This window comes from Heterodontus francisci, unplaced genomic scaffold, assembly GCF_036365525.1.
Source record: "Heterodontus francisci isolate sHetFra1 unplaced genomic scaffold, sHetFra1.hap1 HAP1_SCAFFOLD_61, whole genome shotgun sequence".
Lineage (NCBI taxonomy): Eukaryota > Metazoa > Chordata > Chondrichthyes > Heterodontiformes > Heterodontidae > Heterodontus > Heterodontus francisci.
In genome coordinates, this window is record NW_027141441.1 from 5,010,283 (window position 1) to 5,018,952 (window position 8,670).

Here is an 8,670-nt window from a genome sequence, read left to right on the forward strand (position 1 = left end):
GAAGCAGAGACAATCAATGATTTGAAAAGGAAATTAGATGGATACTTGAAGGAAAGAAACTTGCAGGAGGAAAGGGACCGAGCAGGTGAGTGGAACTGACTAGATTGCTCCGGGAGAGCCAGCATTGACGTGATAGGCCAAACGACCACCTTCTGTGCTGTAAATGACTCTGTGTTGTTTCTCAAATTCAATCCACTGGTGCTTGGTAAATAATCTCAAAGTAAATTGTGCAACCGGAAAATCAGAACCAAGGCAAGGGACGCATAAGGAAGCAAAATTGCTGAAACCCGGGATTGAATCAGGGACCTTTAAATCTTCAGTCTAACGCTCTCCCAACTGAGCTATTTCAGCCCTACATTAACAGTGGCTTGGTGTCCTTGTTTTGGAAGAAAATACATACATTCAAGTTTTCCAAAAAATTAAAGAACACAACATGTGAGTAATATTCCCCATTGCTTTCTCAGTACTGATGGATTGTGAAGCGGGAGACAGCCAGAAGTGCCACTGAGCCGCACAGACCCCGTGCTGAGAATGAAATGAGATCAAATTCAATCTTTCATAGTGAGATGCTGCTGAGAGGTAAGAAACCTGAATCAAAGCGAGACTTGCTCATTTCAACCACTCCCTGTACTCTCTGCTCATGAAGCCTTACAAAAGGGAAAAACAGAATGGCACTCAAACTCACAACCCTGCCATTAAAAGTCTCATATTCGACTGACAGAACTGTCACTTCTACTCGGTCTCTTATTGGATGGATGCAACTCCAAGGCAGGGGTGGCATTCAAATCCTCCCATGGGTCCACATGTCAGACTGAGTTCCATGTTGCAGACTCAAGCAAAGGAAATCTGCTCACTTCCAAAACTATCAGCGAATTGAAGCTGATTACAATCAACATCATCAGAAGTCAGAACTACCTGGTGAAAGAAGACACCCTGAAGAAGGATCCACAATTATTCAAAGGCATCGACAAAGTGAAAAACAAGAAAATCGATGAGTCAATGCAAGCCAAACAACAGAAACACTGAAGAATTCCATTCCATTCCAGTCCAGAACCCAGTCCTGTTGTTTTTGGAGTCAGGTCTCAATTACTGCAACAACGTTATATTCCCAGTTGGTTATCTGTACATTGAGTTAATTACAATTTTGTCGACAAGCTCTTTGAATCCAATTGTCTGGTCCTCAAGCCAGCTCCGGAGGGAAGTCAATTCCACCTTCTGCAAGGCTGAAACCAATAGATAACCTTAATCTAAAAATGCCAGCAGACCAGGGCTCGTCCGGGACTTGAACCCGGGATCTCTCGCATGTTAATTAACCATACTCCCAAAACAAGAATCATACCCCTAGACCAACGAGCCACTGACAGGTCAAATTTTATTAGCTGCTGTGGAATTTCACTGGAACCCCCCAGCCAATCATCCATTTTTTTTCAGATCAAAGCAACATCCTGCAAATGCTGAAATAAAAACAGAAAGTGCTGGAAATGTTCAGCAGCTCTGGCAGCATCTGTGCTGTGAGAAACACAGTTAACATTTCAGGGCACTCACCTTTTGTTTCAGCCATCCTTTCAGACTGCTTCTGTCCATCCAATCTCACTTTCTATTCTATCCACATTCTAACCATTCACTCCGTTACTACATTTTTCATGAATTCCTCATTTCTTTTATTAATGAAAATTTTGTATTTCTGGCCTTTGCTTCACACACCACCACAAGTGGAATCATGTCTCCATCTACCCAATCAAACCACTTCGCTGTTGCCTCACATTGCAATGTTTCTTTCACCCTGACAGACTGTGGAGTTTCTGCTGTTTGATTGCAGTTCTTGCTTTCTGCCAGTAGATGTCACCTCACTCCAATACAGTGAAGTTTACAAATCTGAGAGAGACACAACAGGAAATAATTGTTCACATTATAGTGAATGTGTGGGATTTAGAAATACTAGGAGTGGAGACGAGTTATTATTGCACTCTGCTATTACATCTTTTATAATGGACTCCAGCATTTTCCCCACGACTGATGTCAGGCTAACCGGTATATAATTCGCTGTTTTCTTTCTGCCTCTTTTTTTAAATAGTGGAGTTACATTAACTACCGTCCAATCCATTGGAACTGTTCCAGAGTCGATAGAATTTTGAAAAAAGACCAGAACTGCATCTGCTATTTCAAGGGCCACTTCCTTAAGTACTCTGGGATGTAGATTATCAGGCCCTGGGGATTTATCGGCCTTCAATCCCATCAATTTCCCAAACATTCCCTACTAATACTGATTTCATCCAGTTCCTCCTTCTCACTAGACCCTATGTTCCCCAACATTTCTGGGAGATAATTTGTATCCTCCTTTGTGAAGACAGATCCAAAGTATGTATTTAATTGGTCTGCCATTTCTTTGTTCCCCATTATAAATTCCCCCGTTTCTGACTGTAAAGGGCCCACATTTGTCTTCACTAATCTTTTTCTCTACACATATCTATAGAAGCTTTTACAGTCAGTTTTTATGTTCTCTGCTAGCTTACTCTCATACTCTATTTCCCCCTTCTTAATCAATCCTTTTGTCCTCCTCTGCTAAATTCCAAACTGCTCACAATCTTCAGGTTTGCTGCTTGTTCTGGCCATTTTATATTTCTCCTCCTTGGATCTAATACTTTCCTTAATTTCTTTTGTAAGCCACAGTTGAGCCACCCTTCCTGTTTTACTTTTGCACAGACAGGAATGAACAATTGTTGTAATTCATCCATGCGCTCTTTAAATGCTAGCCATTGCCTATCCACTGTCAACCCTTTAAGTAACGTTCCCCAATCTATCATAGCCAACTCCCGCCTCATACCTTCATAGTTTTCTTTGTTTAGATTCAGGACCCGAGTCTCGGAATCAACTCTCTCACTCTCCATCTTAATGAAGAATTTTATCATATTATGGGTGCACTTCCCCAAGGGACCCCACACAACAAGATTGTTAACTAATCCTTTCTCATTACACAATACCCAGTCCAGGATTGCCTGTTCTCTGGAGTTGTTATACACCTCTATCAATTCTCCACTCAATCTCCTTTGAGAAAGGCAGAATAATCCTAGCTTTTCCAACCTAACCTTGTAACTAAAATCCCCCATCCCTGGATCCATTCTGGTAAATCGCCTCTGCGTCCTCTCAAGGACTCTCACATTCTTTCTAAAGTCTGCTGAGCAGAACTGGAAGCAACACTCCAATTGGGGCCTAACCAGAGTTTTATAATGGTTCAGCATAACTTCCCTGCTTTTGTACTCAATGCCTCTATTTATAAAGCCCAAGATCCCATATGCTTTGCGAACCACTCTCGCAATATGACTTGCCTCCTTCAAAGATTGATGCACATGAACCCCAAATCCCTCTATTCCAGCTCACTCTTTATAACTGTGCCATTAAGTATATATTGCCTCTCCCTATTCCTTATGCCAAAATACATCACCTCACACTTGTCACTATTAAATTCCATCTGCCACCTGTCTGCCCATTCTGCTAGCCTGTCACTGTCCTGTTGCAGGCAGTTCATATCATCCTCACTGTTTGCCGCTCCTCCAAGTTTGGTGTCATCGGCATATTTTGAGATTCTACTCTGTATTCCAAGATCCAAGTCACTTACCTTTAGCAAAAAAAGCAGTGGTTCTGGCACTGACCCTTGGGGAACACCACTGTCGACTATCCTCCAGTCTGACCAAGAACCATTTAATATGACTCGCTGTTTTCAGTCTTTAAAACAATTTACTCTCCAAATGGACACTGACCCTCCTAATCCATGAACCCCAATTTTGTTAACCACCCGTTTATGTGGTACTTTATAAAATGCGTTCGTAACATCCATATAAACAACATCCACTGCATTCCCTTCATCAATATTCTCAGATAGTTTATCAACAAATGCAGTTAGATTAGTCAAGCATGAACTCCCATTGATAAATCCATGCCCACTCTCCTGAATTAACTCAAACCTCTCCAAAGGACTTGATTTTTTTCCATGACCTGTTGATCTCATGCTGATAGCAAGCTCACCAGAGAGCATGTATTTGGCAATGTGACCGTCATCCATTTGGCCCAGTCAACAGAGTCACCGCTGACTCAAGAGGGGAAACATGCTGCGGATCCCTGCACGCTGGTGTACTTCCGCATTCGGCACTCTGTCCTGCCAGGAGATGCCCAGTATCCATCTGAGGCAGTGGAGGTGGAAGCTGTACAGCCGCTTTTTTTGGCTTGTATAAGTTGTTGATGCTTCTCTACTATAAAGGACGGTGCTGAGAACACAAGCCTGGTACACGTGGAGCTTTGTATTTTCGGTCAGTTTGCTGTCGGTTCACACTTGTCTTCTCAACTTTGACATGACAGCTGCAGCATTGGCAATCCTGGTGCTGATTTCAGTATCAAGGGACAGATTGCTGGTGATTGTTGATTGAAGGTATGTGAAGCTGTTGACAACCTCCAAAGTGAGGTTGTCGATGTTGATGGAAAGTGGAGTCTCTACGTCCTGGCCCGTAACTTTCATCTTCCTGATGCTGATTGTCAGTCCAAACTCTTTGCAGGCCAGGGAGAACCGATCTCCAAGCTGCTGTGACTGAACTTCATTATGGGATGTCAGCACAGCATCATCAGCAAATAGCAAGTCACAGACTAGGAATTTACCCACTTTGGTCTTGGCGCACAGTCTTGCCAAGTTGAACAGCTTGTCGTCAGCTCTGATGTGCAGGTGAACACCTATATCTGAGTAATTGAAAGTGTACAATAGCAGCATGGAGAAGAATATGCCAATTATAAAGGATGTGATAACTGGACAGTTCGAAAATGATGACATAATTGGGCAGAGTCAACATAGATTTATGAAAAGGAAAACAGGTTTGAAAAACCTGTTGAAATTTTTGAGGATGTTACCTATAGAACAGATAAAGGAGAACCAGTGGATGTGTGGTATTTGTATTTTCCTTTGGTAAGGTCCCACACAGGAGGTGAGTAAACAAAATTAGAGCACATAGGCTTGGGGATAATATACTGATATGGATTGAGAATTGGTTCACAGACCGAAAACAGAGAGCAGGAATAACGGGTCCTTCTCAGGATGGCAGGCTGTTACTATTGGGGTACTGCAAGGATCAGTGTTGGAGCCACAGCTGTTAACAACCTATATAAATGATTTGGATGTGGGGATTAAATGTAATATTTCCAAGTTTGTAGACGACACAAAGCTCGGTGAAGTGTGAGTTGTGAGGAGGATGCAGAGAGGCTTCCAGGGGACCTGGAGAGGCTAAGTGAATGGGCAAGAACATGGAATATAATGTGAATAAGTGTGAAGTTATTCACTTTGGTAGAATAAACAGAAAGACAGAGTATTTCTTAAATGGTGAGAGGTTGGGAAGTGTCGATGTCCAAAGGGACCTGGGTGTCCTTGTTCCTGAGACACTAAAAGCTCTTGTGCAGGTGCAGCAATCAATTAGGAAGGCAAATGGTATGTTGTACCCACACGAGGGGTCTTGATTACAGGAGTAAAGATGTCTTGCTGCAATTGTATGGAGCCTTGGTGAATCCGCACTGGAATATTGTGTACAGTTTAGTCTCCTCATCTTACTAAGGATACACTTGCCATAGAGGTGGTGAAACAGAGGGTCAACAGACTAATCTTTTTTTTGCATTTATTTCATTTCATCTCAGTTTGTTCAGTTTGCTTACCTACTGTTTTTTTTCAGGTTTGTACTTCCTGCTGTTCAATATTCAGTCCATTAACACCTAATCTGTACTAATGCTTTGTCTTTCAACACACCATTAACATATTGTTTGCCTTTGCTGCATGACCTTTTGGTCAGCTATGTGGCCTTGTCCAATCTACACCTTCTCCTTTGTTATCTCTTGCCCCACCCCCACCCCACTTGCTTATAACCTGTGACTTTTCTAATATATGTCAGTTCTGAAGATGGGTCACTGACCTGAAACATTAACTCTGCTTCTCTTTTCACAGATGCTGCCAGACCTGCTGAGTGGTTCCAGCATTTCTTGTTTTTATGTCACCAGACTAATCCCTGGGATGGTGGGATTGTCTGATGAGGAAACTGGGCCTGTATTCCTTAAAGTTTAGAAGAATGAGAGGTGATCTGATTGAAACTGACAAAATTCTTACAGGGCGTGACAGTGTGGATGTAGACAGGATGTTTGCCCTGGTTGGTGAGTCTAAAACCAAAGGACATCGTCTCAGAATAAGGAGTAGGCCATTTAAAACTGAGATGGGTGGAATTTCTTCACTCAGACGGTGGTGAATCATTGGAATACTGTGCCCCAGAGGGCTGTGGCAGCTCAATCATTGAGCATGTTCAAGACAGAAATTGATAGAAATCTTGATACTCATGACATCAAGGGATATGGGGATAGCATGGGAAAGGGGCTTTGAGGTAGGTGATCAGCCATGATCGAATTGAATGACAGAGCAGGCTCGACGGGCTGAATAGCTTACTCCTATGTTCCTCTGTTCCTAAGAGAGTTGGCGCCAGCGCGCAGCCCTGCTTTACCCCACTGCTGATCTTGAAAGCGTCCGATGTTGCTCCATTGTAACTGATGGAACTGTGCATGTTCTCGTGGAAAGAAGAGATGATGCCGAAGAGGTCAGGAGGGCAGCCTATGTTCCATCGCAGCTTGAAGAGGCCGTCTCTGCTGACAAGATCAAAGGCCTTAGTGATGTTAATAAAAATATGTGAGGTTCTGTGGCGCAATGGATAGCGTGTTGGACTTCTAAATAATGATTAAGACGATATTCAAAGGTTGTGGGTTCAAGTCCCACCAGCGTCAGGTTTTGGACCAGACACAGAGGAGCACAACGGAACAACAAATGAAGAAATGCGCCAAAAGCACAGACTCGGAGACACAGCGAGAGAGAGAGGAGCAGAGCAGGGGAAAAAAAATCGAGGAGTGATGTCACAATGGAGAGTGAGAGCAGGGAAACAGAGAGCCGCTGGGGTGAGTTTACAGGATTTGGTTCTTTCTTCGGTGCAGTGGAAGGAGCTGTTTGGTGAGGATCTGGTAAGCTGTGACATCACAGGCAAGCAGGTAGTTGATTGGTTTGGAAGAACCGACCTGCTTGATGCGCATCTGGTAAGTGATTAAGATCCATTTCAGTCCTAACGTTTAAAATAGTAAACAAACTAGTGGTAAGTTTAATAAAATATGCAATAAAATGAATAATTGAATAAAATATTTAAGTAGTTCATTGAAACACGTTAAGGATGACAGGACAGGTGATGTGTCACAGCTGCAGCATGTGGGAGTTCCTGGATGCCAGTGTGATCCAGGGCAAACACGTCTGCAGTAAGTGTTTGTGGCTCAAAGAGGGAGAAAAAAGGAATGTAGTTGTAGTAGGGGACAGTATAATAAGGTGGATTGACTCTGTTCTCTGCAGCAAAAGCAAGAGTCCAGACGGCTGTGTTGCCTGCCGGTGCCAGGATTCAGGACGTCTGCTCAGGGCTGGAGCGAAACATACAATGGGAGGGGGAGGATCCAGTCGTCGTGGTCCATGTCGGTACCAAAGACATAGGCAGGACAAGGATAGAGGTTCTGCAAAGTCAGTATGAGGAACTAGGCACCAAATTAAGAAGCAGAACCTCAAAGTTAATCATCTCTGGATTATTACCTGAGCCATGTGCAAATTGGCATAGGACAAATAAGATTAGAGAAAGTAATGTGCGGCTGAAAGACTGGTGTGGTAGTAGTGGGTTCTGGTTCGTGGGGCATTGGCACCAGTACTGGGGAAAGAGGTGGCTGTACCGTTGGGACTGTCGGCACCTGAACCGTGCCGGTGTCGGTGTTCCAGCGAGCCACATAACGAGGGAAGTAGAGAAGGTTTTAAACTGAATAGTGGGGGCAAGGGATCAAATTTGGGAAGATATGGTGAATCAAGGAGGAGAGACAAGGCAAGAGAGAAAATTATAAATATGGGAAATGATAAACAGACTGTGACAGGAAGGGACAGAATGTACAAATCTGAGAGTAAATCGACAGATAAGGCTAGATGTGACAAAAATAATAAAAGGACAAAACTAAATGCTCTGTATCTGAATGCATGGAGCATTTGAAACAAAACAGATGAACTGGGAGCACAAATAGAATAAATAAGTACGATCTGATAGTCATTACAGAGACATGGCTGCAGGGCGACATAGATTGGGATGTGAATATTGGAGGTGACATGGCATTTTGGAAGGACAGGAAGCTAGGAAAAGGTGGCGGGGTAGCTCTGTTAATTAATGATGGTATTAGCGTAATAGAGAGGGATGACCTGAGTTCTGGAGATCAGGATGCAGAAGCAGTTTGAGTACAAATGAGAAATCATAAAGGCAAGAAGTCTCTTATGGGAGTGGTGTACAGGCCACCTAACATTAACCACACTGTCGGATGGGATATAAAGAAGGAAATAATGGCAGCTTGTCAGAAAGGTACTGTGATAATTATGGGGGATTTTAATCTACATATAGATTGGAAAATTCAGATGGGCAGAGGTAGCCTAGATGAGGAATACATAGAATGTTTTGGGGATAATTTCTTGGAACAATACATTCTGGAGCCAACCAGAGAGCAGGCTATACTAGACCTGGCATTGTGCAACGAGATAGGATTAATTAATGACCTCATAGTTAAGGTGCCCCTAGGTAGTAGCGATTATAATATGATTGA

At 43.1% G+C, this 8,670-nt stretch overlaps 2 non-coding genes across 2 annotated transcripts; one reads left to right on the plus strand and one right to left on the minus strand.

Moving 5' to 3' along the window:
* Positions 1-278: 278 nt before the first annotated feature.
* On the minus strand, positions 279-351 carry trnaf-gaa (transfer RNA phenylalanine (anticodon GAA)). Its single transcript has one exon. It is a non-coding gene; the product is annotated as a tRNA-Phe (tRNA).
* A 6,350-nt stretch (positions 352-6,701) lies between these two features.
* Positions 6,702-6,792, plus strand: trnar-ucu (transfer RNA arginine (anticodon UCU)). The gene is given in 2 exon segments: positions 6,702-6,738; positions 6,757-6,792. It is a non-coding gene; the product is annotated as a tRNA-Arg (tRNA).
* The last annotated feature ends 1,878 nt before the right edge of the window (positions 6,793-8,670 follow it).